This window comes from Odontomachus brunneus, unplaced genomic scaffold (genome assembly GCF_010583005.1).
Source record: "Odontomachus brunneus isolate Ranch 3 - 2012 unplaced genomic scaffold, Obru_v1 Obru_scaffold_191, whole genome shotgun sequence".
In the NCBI taxonomy this organism is placed as follows: domain Eukaryota; kingdom Metazoa; phylum Arthropoda; class Insecta; order Hymenoptera; family Formicidae; genus Odontomachus; species Odontomachus brunneus.
In genome coordinates this window covers 359700-360069 of record NW_022639641.1, presented here as the reverse complement: position 1 = coordinate 360069, position 370 = coordinate 359700, and positions in this window count along the sequence as shown.

Genomic DNA, 370 nt, shown 5'->3' with positions numbered 1-370 from the left:
GGCTCTAAGGATATTTATATACTTTTTTTGCAAATAATTAATAAATAAATAATAATATATAATGGAGAAAATAATAGAAAATAATTAAGAAAATGTTTAGTAAAAGTAATAGAAGACCATCTTATGTCTTAAATATAAGATGATAGCGGAGATCTTTTCTACTTTATATATATATATTTATATATATATATATATATATGTATTCCATTTAACTTTCCACATTTTATTTATAATCTGTTTCAGCAAATTGAGAATAAGAATTAATATCTTAATACAACAGTATTGAGATATAACAAATTATTGTTATATATGCGATATTATTTTTTTCATTACAGGATACACAGAGAAAATTGACGACAATATATAGTGA